The sequence below is a fragment of the Primulina eburnea genome, chromosome 9, assembly GCF_022965805.1.
Source record: "Primulina eburnea isolate SZY01 chromosome 9, ASM2296580v1, whole genome shotgun sequence".
Lineage (NCBI taxonomy): Eukaryota > Viridiplantae > Streptophyta > Magnoliopsida > Lamiales > Gesneriaceae > Primulina > Primulina eburnea.
The window spans coordinates 20,409,631-20,432,700 of NC_133109.1; the positions used below are offsets into that span (position 1 = coordinate 20,409,631).

At 42.7% G+C, this 23,070-nt stretch overlaps 1 non-coding gene across 1 annotated transcript; it reads right to left on the reverse strand.

The window, feature by feature from the left end:
• Positions 1–16,520: 16,520 nt before the first annotated feature.
• On the reverse strand, positions 16,521–16,627 carry LOC140842203 (small nucleolar RNA R71). Its single transcript, XR_012120335.1, has one exon. It is a non-coding gene; the product is annotated as a small nucleolar RNA R71 (small nucleolar RNA).
• Positions 16,628–23,070: the final 6,443 nt, after the last annotated feature.

Sequence of the window (23,070 nt, forward strand, 5' to 3'; positions counted from 1 at the left end):
GACAAACATCCGTGCATATACGCGAGACCTTCGAGTCTCGGCGCTTGTGTCTCGGCAGCTCGCGCATATGCGCGCACCATCGCCACGCATATGCGCGAGACTTAATTCCTCGGTGCAATGCAACTCGCGTACATGCGCGCCTCCATCCGGCGCATATGCGCCAACTTCTCTGCCATGCTCGTGCATATGCGCCCGTCCATATCGCGCATATGCGCCAACTCTTCTGTACTTCCCCTTGGCCTCTCGCATGGCTCGTGCATATGCGCGCACATTTCTCGCGCATATGAGCGGGGTCTTCTGCCACTCACGCGCATATGCACGGGGTGTTCTGTCCTCGCACATATTCCGTGTTTTCTTCCGTCTTTTCGGTCTAATCTTTTCCGTCTATACTTGCATCTCAATTATCCACAAATCATTTCAAATTACAGTAATCAAAATCTCGGGCCTTACATGACTGTTGTGAGCACTCATTATGATTTGAGAATTATAAGTTTGTCCACATTGATTGCGTACCCTTCGGTCAAGGCAAATAGTAGCACCGCCCGCTCTTTTTGCACCTCGCTCTTATGTGAGACCGGCATCATCCTTCGGGCTACAAATAGATACCATAGTGCAACTCCGGCTTTCAAATACTTCTCGTCAAAACCGCTCGGTGGTCCGCCCAACGGTTTCCACATCGCGCCCGAAAGGCATAGCGCTGCGAGTATCGTGTCATAATTGGGGTCAGCTACCAAAGCTTCAAATCGAGAGTCATCAACTTCAGGTGTCTGTAATAGTGCATTAATTGCAACCGAGTCACATGGAACAAGTCGACCTCTAACAAAAACCGTACCATCCTTCCCTTCCGCGGCATCTGCATAAAATTCCCAAACCACTGAGACCACTGCAGCCGAAGGTTGATTTTAAAATTGTCCCCATCCCCGTCTTTCCAAATCCACAAAAGACCCTAAGTGTCTATCCTCAAATTGTCTACGGAATCCCCTCTCGGCTATAGGGTTTCTGTGAATCTTAGCATGATCGTATCTAGCCCTGGCCACCTCACTCACAAAACGATGTCTATCAAAGGACGAAGATGAAGAGGAGGTGTAAAGGCCTAAAAATCCTTACTTGGAAAATTTGCGGAAAACTTAAAATTTTTCTTTTTGAATAATTAAAATTGCCTCCTTCATAAATTAACTTATAAATAAAGTTTGATGTTCAATGTGGCAGCGGAAGAAATTAACATTTTTGAAATAACAGTAAAAAGTTTTTCCAACAATAATTAAAATGTTTGAGCCATCAATTAAAAATAAATGTTGAACTGAGGTCCTCGGGTCCTACTACTGCCGACTCGAGCCTGCTCACTGGTCCCCGCTCTCGGCCCCGGCATCATCAGAACCTACAACAATCAAGTCTAGTGAGTCTAAAGACTCAACATGCATATATCGTAAATAACAAATAAATATAGTAAAATTTGCATGGGATAAAAATATCATGTCATGATGCATAACGTAAAAGTGTCGTGTCATGATTAATTATAATATGTGCATAACTGAACTGAAAATATCATGGTAAAAATATTTGCTCCTTGGAGCCCTATACTGAAATAGCCTGTAATAAATTTTCCTGGTGAGATTATGGTATACGCAAGTGGCCCCTGCACTGAAACTGACCGGTAACTGGCGACCGGATAATAAAATGCTCCCATGACCGGTAACTGGCGACCGGGTAAAACAGTAAACGTCTGATCAGACTGTAGCCACAGTATACTGGGTGAAACAAACTTAACTGACCGGTAACTGGCGACCGGATTTAGCAATAATCCCATGATAGTGTAATGGCCACAAGCAATATCGCATAATCTCAAAAATGAACATTTTATATTTTTGCACGTAATATAATTAAATGGCACAATTAAATATCCTGTAATAATTTACTGCTTGGATTGGATCGCTCCTAGGCTCGCTGCAACCTAAATATGCCATGAAAAATATGCAATAGATTTATGGGACCAAACTATGCAATAACATTTGAAAATGTGACAATTACACCGAACGAATTCGTATTTAATCATGACTCCAAACCAACCCGAGCCAACACTGAAACGTCATTTAGTCAGGATTAAAATATGCTTAAAATGATGAATTAATGCTCCTAAGATGATGCAAGTCGAAATCTAGGTGAATAAAGGCCAAAACAGAAACGCTCTTTCGAGAGTCAATTTGGCACATCGCACCGTCAATTCTCGTACGACCTCAAAAATGAACAGAATTACGAAAGGACAAAAACATGACCTTCCTAACTCAATGAGGCACTGTCCAGTCCAAGGCCATTGGCTAAAAGCTGACCGAGAACTCGAACGAGCCACTAAACCGACACAGCAAGTTGCTGTCCAAAAATACAGCAACCGTGCTTTGGTTTGCTTGCGTCGTTTGCGAGGCTAATGGCCATTGGGGCTTGAACCACCGACCAAAACCTCTTACCAACATCCCAAGGAATGATTCGAACCATGGCTAAGGGCTTTAGACCAGCCACAATTCTAAATATTCCAGCAACCAACCGAAAAGATTCACCCGAGAGCATCTTTGCGCGCGTGAGGGGTGTTGTGCTTTGCTTGCTGTCTCGTGCCGTTCCAGTGTCCATTTGATTGACTATGGCACGACCTAGACATCTTGGGGTATGGTATGAACCGTGGCTAAGGGCCATAGGCCAAACAAGATCCACACCAAACCAACCAAAACTGAAACTCATATGCTGTACCAATGAAGAAGCCGAATGTGGGGGAGGGGCTGTTCTAGCGTTTTATTTAAAACCGATTAGCCATGGACCAAGCCACCAAAAGGGAAACTTAGTCACGTCTTAGACATGCTAGGGAAGTGATCCAACCATGGCTATAGGCCTTGGGACAGCCATGATCAGATCTATCCCTCATGACAGCAAAACCGAAATTGTGAGACAATAAATGGCACCGATGGAAAGCTGCTGTCATTATCGAATTCCAGCAAGCATGGGGACTGAAATAATGGACTAAAGTGATACTAATCCATGCTAGAACATGTCTAGATGCCGCCTTGGGAGCCTGGGGTCGAGCCAATCACCTGAATATACAAAAACAAGCAAAACCGTGAAGCTGCATCATGAAATTCGAAAATCTGCATGTGATGTTTCTAAAAGTTCTGATGTATTTCGTTTTATGGCTATCAAAACATGACCATGTAATGAAAATAAATGATATTAGGACTTGATTGAAGAGTAAAGGAAGAATATATGCATGCCTGGTTTCGTTTGAAACAAAAACGAAAAGAACAAGACGATCCGACGCGGAGAAGGTGGAGCGCTTTCTATTTTACCTAGCTTGCTCGATTTTCTCTCTTCTTTTCTCTAGTGCTAGCCACGATTTTTCCTTCTCAAAACACTCTGAATTTCGGTGGTGGAGGGGGGATAATATTGGTTAAAAGAGTTGAGGAGAATTGTGCAAAATATAAGGGCCAAATCAAGACCAAGTCTCCCTAAATTTGAATTTTGAATTGTTGTTTGATATCAAGTCTTCTTGGATGGATCTTGAAAGGTGATGGCCGAAAATCCTTGCTAATCTAGACTAGGATAATACTCATTAATTAATTAATTAAGGTGGATCAAGAATTAAAAAGGTTATTATGCTAACTCAACCAAGAATGGGTCAAAAGTGAGTTGGCAAGGAAAAGTCTAGATACCACAAGGGGTGGCCGAAATTTTTAATAAAAATGAAGGGAGGAATTGTTGATTATTTACTAAATTAATAACCCTTAAAAGCCTCACTAATCCTTTAATTATTTTAGTGAATTAAACCCCTTAATTATTGGAACTTAAGTGAACTTTTTTCTTAATCACCTCAAGTAATTAAATTAAATCCTCAAACCTCCTTTTTAACTTAAATGAGCTTACTTGCTAGGTAAAATAACTCCTGGAAATTTTCTCGAATCTTAAATTCTATATCTAAGCTCCAACTCCAGTTCGGCCTCATTGAAATAACTGAAAGAATAAAATTTAAACTACTGAAATAAAATAATTAACTTTAAAGAAAGGTACTTTAAATACTCATGCAATAAAATCAATTTATTTTAAAATACTAGAATTATGCATGGCTTATACGTAGTCTAAGTTACGGGTTCTACAATCCTCCCCCCTTAAAAGAAATTTCGTCCTCGAAATTAAAACTCACCGAACAACTCGGGTTATCGACTCCTCATCTCCGACTTAGACTCCCACGTAGCTTCCTCCTCTGAATGGTTGAGCCATTTGACTTTGACTCGCCTAACCAGCTTGTTCCGAAGCTTCTTCTCCTGCCTTTCTAGGATCTGCACTGGTCTCTCCTCATAAGATAGGTTCGGAGTAAGCTGCAACGGCTCAAGTTCAACACATGCGAAGGATTCGCCATATACTTCCTTAGCATAGAGACGTAGAAGACATTGTGTACTCCGGCCAGATTCGGCGGAAGAGCCACACGATAAGCTAGCGTCCCAACTCTGTCGAGGATCTCAAATGGTCCAATAAATCTCGGACTGAGCTTCCATTTCTTCCCAAATCGCATGACACCCTTCATAGGTGCCACCTTCACAAAGACATGGTCGCCGACAGCAAACTCTAAATCTCTCCTCCGCCGATCGGTATAACTCTTCTGTCGACTCTGAGCAGTCCTCATCCTATCACGGATCTTGACTACTACATCTGCAGCCTGCTGAATAATCTCTGGACCCAACTCTGCTCTCTCCTACTTCATCCCAATGAACAGGAGATTTGCACTTGCGGCCATACAGTGCTTCATACGGTGCCATACCAACAAAAGACTGGAAGCTGTTGTTATAGGTGAACTCTACCAATGGCAAGTTCGACTCCCAACTCCCAGAGAAATCAATGACGCAAGCGCGGAGAAGATCCTCTAAAATCTGAATGACTCGCTCTGACTGCCTATCTGTCTGTGGATGGATAGCTGTGCTAAACAGCAACTTCGTACCCATAGTCGAATGCAAACTCTTCCAAAACGAGGAAGTGAATCTGGGATCTCTGTCAGACACGATAGAAACTGGAATACCATGGAGTCGGACTATCTCCCGGATGTACAACTCTGCATACTGAATCATGGTGAAAGTCGTCTTAATAGGCAAGAAATGCGCTGATTTGGTAAGACGATCAACAATCACCCAGATGGCATTCGATCCTCTGGCTGACCTCGGCAATCCGGTCACAAAGTCCATGGTAACATTCTCCCACTTCCACTCGGGAATAGGAAGAGGCTTGAGCAAATCTGCTGGTCTCTGATGCTCGGCCTTCACTAACTGGCAAGTCATACACTCGGATACAAATCACCTGATGTCTTTCTTCATCCCTGGCCACCAATACAACGACTGCAAATCTCGGTATATCTTTGTACTCCCTGGATGAATAGAGTACGGGGACATGTGGGATTCTGATAGAATCTGCTCGGATAGAATCACTGCTAGGAACCCATATCCTGTCTCGGTACCTCACAATACCATCACTGGCTGAATACAAGACACTGCCCTTGGCCTCATCTCTCTACTTCCACTTGGCCAACTGCTCATCTGCTGACTGACCACTGCAAATACGGTTTAAAAGGGAAGACTGAATGGTCAAGGTAGATAGACGGGGAAATCTACCTTGAGGATAAGTCTCAAGATCAAACCTCTGCATCTCAATCTGAAGAGGTCTCGAAACTTTCAAATGAGCCATCACTGCGACTTTTCTGCTCAATGCATCCGCAACTACATTAGCTTTACCCAGGGTGGTAGCTAATGTCACAGTCATAATCCTTCACAAGCTCCAACCAACGCCTCTGAGGCATGTTCAGCTCCTTCTGCGTAAAAAAATACTTGAGGCTCTTGTGGTCGGTAAAGATCTGACACTTCTCTCCATACAGATAATGCCTCCAAATCTTCAAGGCAAAAACTACTGCGGCCAACTCTAGATCATGGGTAGGGTAGTTCTTCTCATGAGTCTTCAACTGTCTAGAAGCATATGCTATCACCTTCCCATGCTGCATCAATACTGCGCCAAGACTGAGCTTCGAAGCATCGGTATATAGGACAAACTCACCGGGCCCTGATGGCACGACCAAAACTGGTGCGGAGATAAGAGCTTGCTTCAAAGTATCGAAGCTCTTCTGACACTCCTCGCTCCAAACAAACTTCACATTCTTCTTTGTCAGTGCTGTGAGTGGAACTGCAATCGAAGAGAATCCCTTGATGAACTTCCGATAATATCCTGCTAAGCCAAGAAAACTGCGGATCTCTGATGCATTCTGCGGCACAACCCAATCTCTTACTGCTGCAACTTTCGCTGGGTCTACCTCAATGCCACTGCTGGAAACAATGTGGCCTAAGAACACCACCTTCTCTAACCAGAATTCGCATTTACTGAACTTTGCGAATAATTTGTGTTTCTGCAAGGTCTGCAACACTGTGGTCAGATGCCTGCTGTGATCCTCCCGATTCTTGGAGTAGACGAGAATGTCATCTATGAACACTATCACAAACTGATCGAGGTACGGCTGAAACGCGTGATTCATGAGATCCATGAAGATCGCTGGCGCATTCGTCAAACCGAACGGCATCACAAAGAACTCGTAGTGGCCATAACGAGTCCTGAAAGCTGTCTTCGAAACATCAGCATCTCTCACCCTCAACTGGTGATAACCGGAACGCAGATCTATCTTGGAGAAAATCGAAGCTCCCTGCAATTGGTCAAACAGATCCTCAATCCTCGGAAGTGGGTATTTATTCTTCACTGTAACCCTGTTCAACTCCCGATAGTCAATACAAAGTCTCATAGAGCCATCCTTCTTCTTCAAAAATAAGACTGGCGCGCCCCATGGTGAGAAGCTAGGGCGAATGAACTCCTTGTCAAGGAGTTCTTGAAACTTCTTCTTAAGCTCTGCCATCTCTGTCGGTGCAAGTCGGTACGGTGCTTTTGAAATCGGAGCCGTACCTGGCATAAGCTCGATAGAAAACTTCACCTCTCTCTCAGGTGGCATAACAGAGATGTCCTCAGGAAAAACGTCTAAGAAGTCTCTAACGATCGGAACATCTGAGGCTGACTGACTGGGCGCCTCGGGGACAGATACAAAGGTTGCTAGAAACGCCCGACATCCTCTATGCATGAGCTTCCTATCCTGGACATAGGGAATAATATGTGGTAGAGGAAAGTACCTGTCTGGCTCGAATAAGAACTGAGTCATTCCTGGCGATCGGACTAGAACTGATCTCCGCTGGAAGTCAATCAAAACTCTGTTCCGCAATAGCCAATCCATCCCTAGAATGATGTCAAACTCTGGCATCGGCAACACTATAAGATCCGCATAGACAAGATTGCCATGGAGCTCAAGATCTATGTCTCGTATCACATTGGTGGCTGCCATCTCCTCGCCAGACGGCAGTACTACGGAATAGGCTATATCTAGCCCAATGGTCTTAACTTTAAGGAAATTAGCAAAGACCTCTGAAATGAATGAGTGAGTGGCCCCTGAATCTGTAAAGGCCTTCGTAGCAGAACCGGATATAAAAATTCTCCCTGAAAGATCGGAACTCTAAGTTGAACCCAATTGTTACAAAGACTAAACTTATCGACATGCAAAGGTTGAAGTTCTTCTAACTAAAGTTCCCAAGTAATACTAAGTAGAGCATGCAATCCTATCCCAATTCTATGTTCAAAATATTAACCCAAAACATTAAGTTCCAAATGCAGACTCAAAGCTTAAGGTACCTGTCATCAGCATAGTATCGGGGTTCGTCTCCGTCGCATGGAGAGCAAACACTCTGCCCTGGGTAGGCAGGTTCCTCTGAGGGCACTGCAGAAATAAGTGGTCTGGACTACCACACCTATAACACTTTCCTGAGCCGTACATACATGCTCCAGGATGGCGACGTGAGCACTTAGGACAGATTGGGCGCTCAAGAGCCCTCGGGGCTGGGCGTCCCCGCTGCTGCTGCTGCTGCTGATGCTGATGCTGGCCTCTGTTTCTAGGCGGCCCGTGAAAAGGCCTCTTGTTCTGCTGCTGATGTTGCTGAGGAGGAGGGCGGTGCGGTATCTGGGCTGGTCGCTTTCCCAAGCAATCTCTCTCGATATCACGCTGATCCTGCTCTGCGGCTAGGGCTTTGGTGACAGCGACCTCATATGAAGTAGGGTCAGACACCCTAACATCACGGCGCAAGATCGGCCGTAGACCCACCAGAAAATGCATCATCTTGGCTCTAGCATCATTTTCGATCAGGGGTACAAAATGACAACCCCTCTCGAACTTACGAATGAACTCCGTAACAGTTATATCTCCTTTCCTCAAGCTCATAAACTCAGTGGTCAACCTGATGCGCACTTCCTCAGCAAAGTATTTGGATTAGAACACCTCCGTGAAGCGTACCCAACTCAGCGTAGCCATGTTCAAGGCTACCGATGCTCCTTCCCACCATAAGCGGGCATCTCCAATGAATAAGTAGGTGGCACATCGGACTCGGTCTGCATCTCCAAGCTCCATGAACTCGAAGATAACCTCAAGGGACTTGATCCAGCCCTCAGCAATCATGGGGTCAGACGTCCCAGAAAACTCCTTCGGATGCATCTTCATGAATCTTTCGTAGACAGCCTCGGGCCCTGTCGGCCTGGTTACCACAGCGTTGTTCCCCGCAAACTGTGCAAAGAACTGAGTCATCCCAGCTAACATCTAGGCATTCATGTCCGGTGGAGGTGGAGGTGGTAAGTCTCTCTCCTGCCTCGGCTCCTCTCTGTCCTCTCGACGAGGCTCATCCTCAGTAGGGCGCTCAAGGATGCGTCTAGGGGGCATACTGTCCCATACACAACCCATACGTAACTAACATGCATAATCCCATAATTTATTTAAATTTAAATACTGAACAAATAAAATGAATCTAGACATAAAATGCTTCATGAAACAATGCCGTTAAGAAAATAATTCATGCTTTAAAGAAAATGCGTAAATGTAAATTTACAGACCGAAGACGTGACTTCATGAGCTTCTCGTGATCAGTAGTAGTACAACCCTATACAGAACCACCGCTCTGATATCATCTGTAAAGGCCTAAAAATCCTTACTTAGAAAATTTGCGGAAAACTTAAAATTTTTCTTTTTGAATAATTAAAATTGCCTCCTTCATAAATGAACTTATAAATAAAGTTTGATGTTCAATGTGGCAGCGGAAGAAATTAACATTTTTAAATAATAGTAAAAAGTTTTTCCATCAACAATTAAAATGTTTGAGACATCAATTAAAAATAAATGCTGAAATGAGGTCCTCGGGTCCTACTACTGCCGACTCGAGCCTGCTCACTGGTCCCCGCCCTCGGCCCCGGCATCATCAGAACCTACAACAATCAAGTCTAGTGAGTCTAAAGACTCAACATGCATATATCGTAAATAACAAACAAATATAGTAAAATTTGCATGGGATAAAAATATCATGTCATGATGCATAACGTAAAAGTGTCGTGTCGTGATTAATTATAATACGTGCATAATTGAACTGAAAATATCATGGTAAAAATATTTGCTCCTTGGAGCCCTGTACTGAAATAGCCTGTAATAAATTTTCCTGGTGAGATTATGGTATACGCAAGTGGCCCCTGCACTGAAACTGACCGGTAACTGGCAAACGGATAATAAAATGCTCCCATGACCGGTAACTGGCGACCGGGTAAAATAGTAAACGTCCGATCAGACTGTAGCCACAGTGCACTGGGTGAAACAAACTCAAGTGACCGGTAACTGGCGACCGGACCGGTAACTGACGACCGGATTTAGCAATAATCCAATGATAGTGTAATGGCCACAAGAAATATCGCATAATCTCAAAAATGAACATTTTATATTTTTGCACGTAATATAATTAAATGGCACAATTAAATATCCTGTAATAATTTACTGCTTGGATTGGATCGCTCCCAGGCTCGCTGCAACCTAAATATGCCATGAAAAATATGCAATAGATTTATGGGACCAAACTATGCAATAACATTTGAAAATGTGACAATTACACCGAACGACTTCGTATTTAATCATGACTCCGAACCAACCCGAGCCAACACTGAAACGTCATTTAGTCATGATTAAAATACGCTTAAAATGATGAATTAATGCTCCTAAGATGATGCAAGTCGAAAGCTAGGTGAATGGAGGCCAAAACAGAAACGCTCTTTCGAGAGTCAATTTGGCACATCGCACCGTAAATTCTCGTACGACCTCAAAAATGAACCGAATTACAAACGGTCAAAAACATGACCTTCCTAACTCAATGAGGCACTGTCCAGTCCAAGTCCATAGGCTAAAAGCCGACCGAGAACTCGAACGAGCCACTAAACCGACACAGCAAGTTGCTGTCCAAAAATACAGCAACCGTGCTTTGGTTTGCTTGCGTCGTTTGTGAGGCTAATGGCCATTGGGGCTTGAACCACCGACCAAAACCTCTTACCAACATCCCAAGGAATGATTCGAACCATGGCTAAGGGCATTAGACCAGCCAAAATTCGAAATATTCCAGCAACCAACCGAAAAGATTCACCCGAGAGCACCTTTGCGCGCGTGAGGGGTGTTGTGCTTTGCTTGCTGTCTCGTGCCATTCCAGTGGCCATTTGATTGACTATGGCAAGACCTAGACATCTTGGGTATGGTATGAACCGTGGCTAAGGGCCATAGGCCGACCAAGATCCACACCAAACAAACCAAAACTGAAACTCATATGCTGTACCAATGAAGAAGCCGAATGTGGGGGAGGGGCTGTTCTAGCCTTTTATTTAAAACGGATTAGCCATGGACCAAGCCACCAAAAGGACGACTTATTCACGTCTTAGACATGCTAGGGAAGTGATCCAACCATGGCTATAGGCCTTGGGGTAGCCATGATAATATCTATCCCTCATGACAGTAAAACCGAAATTGTGAGACACAAAATGGCACCGATGGAAAGCTGCTGTCATTATCGAATTCCAGCAAGCATGGGGACTGAAATAATGGACTAAATTGATCCTAATCCATGCTAGAACATGTCTAGATGTCGCCTTGGGAGCCTGGGGTCGAGCCAATCACCTGAAAATACAAAAACAAGCAAAACCGTGAAGCTGCATCATGAAATTCGAAAATCTGCATGTGATGTTTTCTAAAAGTTCTGATGTATTTCGGTTTATGGCTATCAAAACATGACCATGTAATGAAAATAAATGATATTAGGACTTGATTGAAGAGTCAAGGAAGAATATATGTATGCCTGGTTTCGTTTGAAAGAAAAACGAAAAGAACAAGACGATCCGACGCGGAGAAGGTGGAGCGCTTTCTATTCTACCTAGCTTGCTCGATTTTCTCTCTTCTTTTCTCTAGTGCTAGCCACGATTTTTCCTTCTCAAACCACTCTGAATTTCGGTGGTGGAGGGGGGATAAGAGTGGTTTAAAGAGTGGAGGAGAATGGTGCAAAATATAAGGGCCAAATCAAGACCAAGTCTCCCTAAATTTGAATTTTGAATTATTGTTTGATATCAAGTCTTCTTGGAGGATCTAGAAAGGTGATGGCCGAAAATCCTTGCTAATCTAGACTAGGATAATACTCATTAATTAATTAATTAAGGTCGATCATTAATTAAAAAGGCTATTATGCTAACTCAACCAAGAATGGGTCAAAAGTGAGTTGGCAAAGAAAAGTCTAGATACCACAAGGGGTGGCCGAAATTTTTAATAAAAATGAAGGGAGGAATTGTTGATTATTTACTAAATTAATAACCCTTAAAGGCCTCACTAATCCTTTAATTATTTTAGTGAATTAAAGCCCTTAATTATTGGAACTTAAGTGAACTTTTTTCTTAATCACCTCAAGTAATTAAATTAAATCCTTAAACCTCCTTTTTAACTTAAATGAACTTACTTGCTAGGTAAAATAAATCCTGGAAATGTTTCTCGAATCTTAAATTCTATCTCAAAGCTCCAACTCCAGTCCGGCCTCATTGAAATAATTGAAAGAATAAAATTTAAACTACTGAAATAAAATAATTAACTTTAAAGAAAGGCACTTTAAATACTCATGCAATAAAATCAATTTATTTTAAAATACTAGAATTATGCATGGCTTATATGTAGTCTAAGTTACGGGTTCTACAGGAGGAACCGGGATTACCTCGTTGTTTCTTGGGAGCCATGGTGATAGAGAGTGGAGATGGTGACTTGATTCGTAAAGGATGACCGGAGTGCGGAAGATTCTTGATTGGAACGAAGATTGCAAGCTACGTTGTTGGAATCCCGGTTTCGAAGGGATTTGCTGCAAAAATTCAAGAAGGGGTGAGTTAGAATTAGGGATTGGGGAAGAGATTTCGTGCAAAGTGAAAAAGGGGAAAGGGGGAAATCGATTTTAAGTGCAGGCGTGACCGGGCAGTAGAAAATTATCGCCCGAGCGCCAATGTCTCGGGAAACTTATCCCGTCAGATGCGTTCACGCTCGAGCAGTATATTTTTACCGCTCGGTCACGAACCTTCGCCCAATTTTATGATTTTTTTTGATTTTTTTATAGAAATTTCTACATATAAATAAGAATAAAAACGAAAATAATAAACTTTGACTTAAATGCAAGATAAGGGGGAGAGAGGTAGTTCTCAATTTATAGTCGAGAGCTTGACTGTCGATCAGTATCAGTTTAGAGTGTCTTGGAACCGGGTGATTCCAAGTTGTGGCTCAATTGTGTCACCCATGTAGTGCTTCAGTCGCTGGGCATTGACCGTAAATGTCTCATCCTTTCCATCTATCAATTCTACAGCTCTCGATGGGTAAACTTTAGAAATTACGAATGGACCAGACCATCGCGACTTCAATTTTCTGAGAAACAGTCGCAATCGGGAGTTGTAGAGTAGCACATTTTTGCCTTATTTGAATTCTCTTTTGATGATCCGCTTGCAACAGACGTCGTTCACCTGCATCAGTAAAGTTAAAGTTTACTGCTTTTGTTGCCCAGTATGCTCGATGTTCTAACTCTACAGGTTAATGACATGCTTTACCAAACAGTAGTCTATATGGTGTAGTGCCTATAGGTGTTTTGAACGCAGTCTTATATGCCCAAAGAGCATCATCTAACCTCACAGACCAATCTTTCCAATTGACACTTACTACCTTTCCAAAATCCGCTTGATTTCTCGGTTCGACAGTTCTACTTGACCACTCGTTTGGGGGTGATAGGGAGTAGATATCTTATGTGTGACACCATATTTGCTCAAAAGTTTTTCAAAGAGTTTGTTGCAAAAATGTGTGCCACCATCACTAATGATTTCTCGTGGTGTACCAAATCTGTTAAAAATATTTTTCTTTAAAAATTTCAGGACCACTCCACCATCACTAATGATTTCTCGTGATGTCCCAAACCTGTTAAAAATATTTTTCTTTAAAAATTTCAGGACCACTTGAGCATCATTAGTGGCATATGCTTCTGCCTCTACCCACTTAAACACATAGTCGACTGCAACCAAAATATATTTTTTTGTGAATGAGCTGGGAAACGGTCCCATGAAGTCTATTCCCCACACATCAAAAATCTCACAATCAATGATATTATTCAAAGGCATTTCATGACGGTTAGAGATGTTACCTGTTCGTTGGCATTTATCACAGGCTAGCACATAAGAACGAGCATCTTTAAAGAGGGTTGGCCAATAAAAGCCACATTCAAATAATTTAGATGCCGTCTTTGTTGGTCCAAAATGACCACCTACGTCACGGTCATGGCAGTGGTTGAGAATTTGACCAAACTCTTCCTCTGCAAAACACCTTCTGGTCATAGAATCTGGACATATTTTGAAAAAGAAGGGTTCCCCCCAAAAATAATATTTCACTTTCGAAAAGAATTTTTTTCTTTGGTGAAATGTTAAATTTGGGGAAAGTTAGCAAAATTTGCATACCAAGGACAATGTCTCACCTCAAACAGTAGCTCATCAGGAAACCAATCATTGATAACATGATCTACACAGTCATTACTTATAAGCTCCAGTCTAGACAAGTGATCTGATACCACATTCTCAAGACCCTTCTTATCTTTTATTTCTAAGTCAAATACTTGCAACAATAAAATCCACCTGAGTAGGCGTGGCTTTGAATCTTTTTTAGCAAGTAAATATTTCAATGCAGAGTGATCTGTGTAGACAATGACTTTGGACAAAACAAGATATGCATGAAATTTGTCAAGCGCAAATACTACTGTCAGTAATTCCTTTTCAGTTGTTGCATAATTCAATTGAGGCTCATCAAAGGTCTTACTTGCGTAGTAAATTGTATGAAATACCTTGTTTTGCCACTGGCCAATCACAGCCCCCACCGCAGTCACTAGCATCGCACATGACCTCAAAGGGTAGATCCCAATCTGGTGCCTGATAGGACTCGTTTTTACGTGTTTTTAGTGTTGGTTTCGAGTCGCATTCATACATCATATTAGCTTGTTCTAGTTTATTCTTGCATTTTGTTTGCATTATTTAGCATATGACTGATTTCGTGTGTTTTGTGGTATTTTGTAGGAATGGAACCAAATATAGCAGAAAATGGGCACAACAACGAAGAAGCCTCGCTAGGGCGGTCAAAACTGACCGCCCCAGCGAGCATTCTAGTCTTACCGAGGATATCGAACAGAAGACCTCTCGCTAGGGCGGTTAAAACTGACCGCCCCAGCGAGACTGCTAGCCTGGACAAGAGAATTTAACAGAAGATCTCTCGCTCGGGCGGTCAAAAGTGGCCGCCCCAGCGAGACTAGAGAGAAGGCTCAAAGTTTTTATTCGAGAGTCACTCGCCCCAGCGGTCAAAACCTACCGCCCTAGCGAGTTACGCGATCCAGCAAGATTCTGCGAGATTTGTTTCTATTTTCATGGACTCTATCCAAGACCACTAACCTAATACACGAGATTGGGCGCCGTTTTTCAGACTTACACATCATATTTTCATCATTTTTTCTGGGAGAGAAGGCTAGGAGTAAGGAAGACTTTCGAAGAACTCGAGAATTCCAAGCGTCGCAGCCATCTTCCATCGTCATATTTAGTATTTTATTATTCAGTATTTTATTCTCTTGCATAGATTGTTGATTTTTAGTATGAATTTGGTTGGCTAAACTCTAAATTTGTTGGGATTTGAGGGGATCCTACCCATACTCGTTGTTTAACATTATTTCTTGACATTTTTACAAGTGATTTGTTTATGCTATTGTTATTTCTTGTTTCAAGCGAAGCCTAGCTATCTTCCTTTGATTATTGCATGTTGTTAACGATTTCGACAGACTAATTAACAATAGGATCGCATAGTATAAACCACGGACTTACAATTTTAGTAGACATACGGAATTGGGTACGTGTCGATAGTAATAGTTCACCCGGATGAAAGCTAGTGGATTCCATAGAACGTAATGCAATCGTGAACTATTAAATAATTGAGGACACTTGATTACTGCATGTTTATGATTAGTATTAATATAGCTCGACAGAGTATATTGATTAGTCTAGGGAATTCCGTCGAATGCACGAGTAAAAGTCGAGTCTAATTATCTGAACACGAGTGGTAGGTGAACTGATAATTCCCAACAAATTCGTTTCTCATTTGATTTTCATCCAATTTAATCATTGATTTCTTGATTATTTGTTCTTGCATTTTAATCATTTTAGTATTAAATTCACTTTAGTTTAATCACCAACTCCATCTATCGTTGCTAGAGAAATTTAAGTGAAAATAAGAATAGTGTAACGCAGTCCTTGTGGATCGATACTCGTATTCACGTACGTTTATTATAACTTGACTATCGTGCACTTGCGATATTTTAAATCGAGCTTTCATTTATAAAACAAATTTTGGGACTATTCACTGTGCAAGTTTGGCTCGATCAAGTTTTTGGCGCCGTTGCCGGGGACTGTTGATTCACAATTTTTTATTTTTCATTTAAATTCTTTAGTATTATTTATTTTATTGTTAGTTGATACTCCTATTCTGTTGCAGATTTTTCTTGTGGTGCATGCGAAGATCACTCGACGTGGAGCTTGAATTTGACCCTGAAATCGAAAGAACTTTCCGCAGACGAAGACAGCAACAAAGACTCAAAGAACAGATGGAAAGACACGAGCAAGAACGTGGAGAGGAACAGCGTGACAATAGACAAGTTGAGATACCACGTCGCATTCCGATGATGGATTATGCACAACCGTCTCTTGAGGGAGCACGTCCAAGCATCGTGAGACCAGTCATCCGAGCTAACCAGTTTGAGATCAAGCCAGCTATCATTCAGATGATTCAAAACACTGTTCAATTTGGGGGAAGTGCACTTGACGACCCTAATTCTCATATAGCTGATTTTCTTGAAATTTGCGATACTTTTAAGTTTAATGCTGTGTCTGATGATGCTGTTCGTTTGCGTTTATTTCCATTTTCACTAAGAGATAAAGCTAAGGCGTGGTTAAACTGTTTGCCTGTAGGGTCTATCACTACATGGGAGGATATGGCGAAGGCATTCCTGACCAAGTACTTTCCTCCGTCGAAGACTATGAAGCTGAGAGCCGACATTACTACTTTTGCTCAATATGAGCTTGAGTCACTTTACGAGGCGTGGGAGCGATACAAGGATTTATTGAGGAGATGTCCACACCATGAGCTACCTCTTGGGTTAGTTGTTCAAACTTTTTACTACGGTCTGCTTACTTCTAACCGTACCATGATAGATGCTGCTGCCTGTGGTAACTTGCTGAGAAAAACGGCTGAGGAAGGATATGAATTATTGGAGGAGATGGCTGCTAGCAGCTATCATCCTCATTCTGATAGGCAGAAACGAGGTGCGGGGGTTAATCAAGTTACTGATTTGTCTGCGGTGTCAGCACAGTTGGAGGCTTTGAACAGAAAGATTGATGGGATGAGTGCGAGTGGATCGGTTATGCGTCTGCAAGAGATTTTCTGTGATAAGTGTGGAGGTGAGCATGACGTGCAGGATTGCCAAGATGGCAATCCATTCTATGTGCCTGAGGGAGCAAAACACGTGGGATTCCAGAACCGTCCTAGAAATGACCCTTATTCAAACTCCTATAATCCGGGATGGAGGAATCACCCAAACTTTTCGTGGGGAGGTCAAAACAACCAAAACCGCCAACAAAGAGGGCCACCACATGGGATGCACCAAGGATTCAAGCCAGAACCGCCTAGGGAGGAGAAGTCAAATTTAGAGCAAATGATGACTAAATTTATTTCTGCAACCGAGACGAGATTTCAGAATCAGGATGCATCCATAAAAGGGTTAGAGAATCAAATTGGACAATTGGCTAAGTTAATTGCTAATAGGGAGCAAGGAACTTTGCCAAGCAACACGGAGACTAACCCGAGAGAGCATGTGAAAGCTGTGGAATTGCGCAGTGGAAAGGCACTTGAGTCTAAGGAGGAAAAGAACAAGCAAGGTGAGGATGAGGTGGAACAGCAAGGAGGTAAGTCTTCTAACTCTACTTTTACACCTATTGCACCGAGTAAAATTGTTATCCCCCCACCTTTTCCTGCAGCACTGAAAAAAGCTAAGTTAGATGCACAATTTGGTAAATTTCTTGAGATATTCAAAAAACTGCATATTAACATTCCTTTTGCTGATGCTTTACTGAATATGCCAAGTTATGCAAAATTCTTGAAAGATATCTTAGCAAACAAGCGGAAGCTAGAAGATCATATGACTGTGAACTTGACTGAAAATTGCTCCGCTTTAGTTCAAAACAGGATGCCTCCTAAGCAAAAAGATCCAGGGAGTTTCTCTATACCTTGCATTATTGGTGATATTAATTTTCATAAAGCTCTATGTGATCTTGGTGCGAGTATTAATTTGATGCCGTATTCTGTGTTTAGGAGACTGGGATTGGGTGAACCCAAGCCAACTAGGATGTCATTGCAGCTGGCTGACAGATCTGTCAAGTATCCACGTGGGATTATCGAAGATGTCTTGGTGAAAGTGGATAAGTTTATTTTTCCTGCAGATTTTGTAGTACTTGATATGGAGGAAGATTTGGAGATGCCTTTAATCCTAGGGAGACCATTTCTGGCTACAGGGAAAGCACTGATCGATGTTGACGAGGGAAAATTGAGACTGAGAGTTGGAGAAGAAGAAATTATTTTTGATGTCTTTAATACTCTCAAGCACACAATGCACGATGATAGTTGTTTTCGCGTTGATGTCTTAGATTCTCTTGTTTGTGATTTTGTGCAGGATGGATTGCAAGAGCCATTGGAGGCTACTCTCACTACTGAAAAACAGGAGGACGAGCTGGACAAGGAAAGGATGGAGATGGTAGCTCATTTGAATGCCATTCCACCTTGGAGAAAGCAAGTGAGGCTTCGACTAGAGGAATTGGGGGATAGAAAAGATTTAGTGCCTCAAAAGTCAAGCCTAGAGGAGCCACCCACTTTGGAGCTCAAACCACTACCTCCACATCTCAAGTACGTATATTTAGGAGAAAATAATAAACTGCCTGTTATTATTTCCTCTTCTTTGACAGACGATATGGAGAGTAAGCTCTTGGGAGTCCTTAAGGAGCATAGAGGAGCATTCGCTTGGAAAGTTTCGGACATCAAGGGGATAAGTCCTTCGATCTGCATGCACAAAATCCTAATGGAAGATAAGTACTCACCTCTAGCACAACCACAAAGGAGACTCAATCCAAAGATGCAAGAGGTAGTAAAAGCTGAAACGATCAAACTTCTGGACGCAGGTATTATCTATCCTATCTCTGATAGTGCGTGGGTAAGTCCTGTACAATGTGTGCCTAAAAAGGGTGGGATTACTGTTATTACCAATGAAAAAAATGAGTTGATTCCCACTAGAATCGTTACGGGTTGGCGTGTGTGCATGGATTATAGGAAATTAAATGATGCAACCCGTAAAGATCACTTCCCCTTGCCATTTATTGATCAAATGATTGAACGATTAGCCGGTCATGAATTTTACTGTTTTTTGGATGGATATTCGGGATACAACCAAATCACAATTGCACCCGAGGACCAAGAGAAAACTACTTTCACTTGCCCTTATGGTACTTTTGCGTTTAGGCGTATGCCCTTTGGTCTATGCAATGCACCTGCTACATTTCAAAGATGCATGACCGCTATTTTTCATGACATGATTGAGAATTTTCTTGAAGTTTTTATGGATGATTTCTCTATTTTTGGCTCTTCATTTGATGAATGTTTAAAAAATTTGAATTTGGTGCTCATTAGATGTGAAGAGAGCAATTTGGTGTTAAATTGGGAGAAATGTCACTTCATGGTGCAAGAGGGGATTGTGTTAGGACACAAAGTATCGGAGAATGGAATCGAGGTCGACAAGGCCAAGGTGGAAGTGATCAAAAATCTACCACCACCTTCATCGATAAAGGGAGTTCGAAGTTTCCTAGGCCATGCGGGTTTTTATAGGCGTTTTATTAAGGATTTTTCTAAAATTGCTAAACCTTTATCCTCTTTGTTGATGAAAGATGTTGAGTTTAATTTTGATTCTACTTGTCTGCAGGCATTCGAAGTACTCAAGAAGAGCTTGGTGACAGCACCTGTGCTGACTGCCCCTGATTGGGAGTTACCGTTTGAGGTAATGTGCGATGCTAGTGATACAGCTGTTGGTGCGGTGCTGGGTCAAAGGAAGAACAAGGTATTTCATACCATCTACTATGCAAGTAAGACCTTAAATGATGCTCAATTGAATTATGCTACTACTGAAAAGGAACTACTTGCTATAGTATTTGCTTTTGAGAAATTTCATTCATACCTTGTTCTGTCTAAAGTGATTGTGTATACAGATCATTCTGCCCTAAAATACTTGCTTGCTAAGAAAGATGCGAAACCTAGGTTAATTAGGTGGATTTTACTATTGCAAGAATTTGATCTCGAGATTCGAGATAAAAAGGGTGTAGAAAATGTGGTTGCTGATCATCTGTCTAGGCTTGAGGATGTTAGAATTAATGGCTTTAACACTGATATAGATGACTGGTTCCCTGATGAGCAATTGTTTGAGGTAAATGCGTGCCCTTGGTATGCCAATTTCGCAAATTTTCTTGTCACTGGCACACCTCCCCCAAATTTATCGTTTCACCAAAGAAAGAAATTCTTTTCTGACGTGAAATATTATTTTTGGGAGGAACCGTTTTTGTTTAAAATCTGTGCAGATGCCATGATAAGGAGATGTGTAGCGGAGGAGGAAACCAGTCAAATTCTGAACCACTGCCATGACCGTGAGGTAGGTGGTCACTTTGGACCCATACGGACGGCATCTAAGGTACTCGAATGTGGCTTCTATTGGCCAACTCTTTTTAAGGATGCTCGTTTGTATGTTCTCAATTGTGATAGATGCCAACGCACAGGTAATATTTCTAACCGTCATGAGATGCCTTTGAATAACATTATTGAGTGTGAAATATTTGATGTGTGGGGGATTGATTTTATGGGTCCTTTTCCTGCGTCTTTTACAAAGAAATTTATTTTGGTGGCAGTAGAGTATGTATCTAAATGGGTGGAGGCGGAGGCTTGTGCCACGAATGATGCACAAGTGGTGTTAAAATTTTTGAAAAAACACATTTTTAATCGATTCGGTACACCACGTGCAATCATAAGTGATGGTGGCACCCATTTTTGCAACAAAATTTTTGATAAACTGATGGGCAAATATGGTGTCACCCACAAAGTTTCCACTCCATACCACCCTCAGACTAGTGGACAAGTTGAAGTGTCCAATCGAGAGATTAAGAGGATTTTAGAAAAGACGGTTAATGTGAATCGAAAGGACTGGTCCATTCGGTTAGATGATGCTTTGTGGGCTTATCGTACTGCGTTCAAAACACCTATAGGCACTACACCATATAGGTTACTTTTTGGTAAAGCATGTCATCTACCCGTAGAATTAGAGCATAGAGCATATTGGGCGACCAAGGCACTGAACTTTGATTTTGCTCTTGCAGGTGAAAAACGACTGTTGCAGTTGAGTCAGTTGGATGAGTTCCGAGGTACAGCGTATGATCTTGCCCTATCTTACAAGGAACGCACCAAAAGAGCCCATGATAAACACATTGTAAGAAGAGAATTCAAAGTGGGTGAAGCGGTGTTGTTATACAACTCTCGCTTACGACTCTTTCCGGGCAAGCTGAAGTCAAGATGGTCAGGACCATTCGTTATAGCCGAGGTGTTCCCATCAGGTGCAGTGGTGTTGCATGACGGCAAGGAAGGGACGTTTACTGTGAACGCCCAAAGATTAAAGCACTATATTGGTGGCACGATTGAGCCACAAATTGGAGTCACTCGGCTCCAAGACAGTCGTTAAGGACATGGGTGAAAAGTCGAGCTCTAGACGATAAATTGAGAACTACTTCTACTCCTTATTTTATTCTTTTCGTTAGTTAATTAATTGCATCATTTGCATTTAGATAATTGCATGGCATTTGCATTAAAATTTTTTTCAAAATGATTTCGAAAATACCTCACTAGGGCGGTTCATTTTAACCGCCCCAGCGAGAGGTTGTAATTTGTAATGGATTTTTGGCCGAGCATGCATCGCTAGGGCGGACACTTTTGTCCGCCCCAGCGAGGAATCGAAATTTTCAAAAACATTTTTTCCCGAAAATCCCTCGCTAGGGCGGTCAAACTTGACCGCCCCCGCGAGTGTTACAACTTTTCAAAATAATTTTAGTCGAGGATGTCTCGCTCGGGCGGTCTAAACTGACCGCCCTAACGAACACTCGCGTCTTTTTAAAATTTTTAAAACCGAGGTTCTCCCGCTAGGGCGGACACTTTTGTCCGCCCCAGCGAGCACTCGTAATTTTCGGGCAGACAGACTCTCGCTAGGGCGGACACTTTTGACCGCCCTAGCGAGTCGCGAATGTTTAAAAGCTGCGCCCTCCCTTCTCTCTTCTCCCACTCGCAAAACCTACACTTTTCTCTCAAATTTTCGCCCCTCCACTCCAGATCTGAAGCGATTGACGTGGTTTCTTGCCAATTTACAGGTATATTTGTGAATCTCCATTGTTGCAAAGCCCAAGACGCGATTTTCCCGGCCAAATCTACACTCTCCGACCACCACCCACGCCGCCGCCTCTTCACGTTCCGGCGAGCTTCCAAATTTTCCGGCGACTTCATATTACTTGTGCACTCTACTCTTACCATGGCTTCCAAACGCTCGAAGGTAACCCGCGGTGCCTCTAGTTCTCGATCCACCCCCTCTATATTTGTGAATGATAGGGCTAGGGAGCGATTTGAGCAAGCTAAACTCCATAGAAAACCAATCCCTGAGAGGGGATGTACTTCGTGGATTTTAGATAATATTTTTGAGGAGTTCCAGGTTGCAGGACGAGGGTGGACGAATTTTTTAGCACAACCGAATGCGGCTGTGGTGCCGGTTGTACGTGAGTTTTACGCTAACGCCCCGGAAGGGACTGAAAATAAGGCTAGGGTGAGGGGACGTCAAGTCCCATATGATCCTAAAACGATAAATGATTTGTTGGGTTTACCGGCAGTGGATGATTCGGTATTCCAGGCTTGGGTGCTGAATCCGGATTACGATCTGATCATTCACACATTGTGTTATTCGGGCACTACGTGGAAGCAGCCGGGAACGTATACGGTGTTTCTTGAGAAATTTTTGAAGGTGGAGGCGGCACTTTGGTATGCCTTTCTATCGAAGAGATTGATGCCGGTAGGGCATACGAGTGATGTACAGCGGGATAGGGCGGTGGTTCTTTATGCGATCTATACCGGGATGCCTATTGATGTGGGCAAACTCATATTCGGGCAGCTGACTATCTGTATCAATTGCAACAATTTAGCCTTTTATTTCCCCACTATCGTGACTGAGCTATGTGCCCGCGCGGGTGTGATTTTCGCGCACGATGATGAGTGGCTACCGCCACTGAGATCCATCGATGAGGCTCTGCATACCTCCAAGTACGCGAAGAGACGGGATGAGCTGCCCGCTGATGTATTTTACGGTCACGTGCAAGCCGCTCCACCACCGCCGGTCGTCGGACATCCACCACCACCGCAGCCACGCCGCCGTGCCATTCGAGACCGAGTCGACGAGTTGGGCGCTTGGGCCACCT